The sequence below is a fragment of the Antrostomus carolinensis genome, unplaced genomic scaffold (assembly GCF_000700745.2).
Source record: "Antrostomus carolinensis isolate BGI_N321 unplaced genomic scaffold, ASM70074v2 scaffold43026, whole genome shotgun sequence".
Classification (NCBI taxonomy): Eukaryota; Metazoa; Chordata; class Aves; order Caprimulgiformes; family Caprimulgidae; genus Antrostomus; species Antrostomus carolinensis.
This window is the reverse complement of record NW_010320614.1, coordinates 29,691-30,006: the sequence shown is the minus strand read 5'-3', so window position 1 is coordinate 30,006 and position 316 is coordinate 29,691.

The following is a 316-nucleotide window of genomic DNA, read 5'->3' as shown; positions in this document are numbered from 1 at the left end:
TGGGTGAGCGCTGCGATGGGTCCCCCTGACAGACACCCTGGGGCCGGCGCGTCCGTGGGCCTCCAGTCGCGCCATTCACCTCCCCGGTGCTGGGGAGCCCGTGTCCCGGGGGCTCAGGGGTTTCCTCTGGGGATTGAGTGGGGCCGGTGCTCCACAGGGATGAGTCTATTTATAGTCTAGAACTTCCTGCCAAGGGGAAGAGGAGGGGCAGGCGCTGATCTCTTCTCTCTGGGCACCAACGAATGCCAGGAGCAGAGGACATGGCAGGAAGATGTGGCAGGGGGGGGGGGGGGGGGGCAAGGGGGAAAAGGTGTTG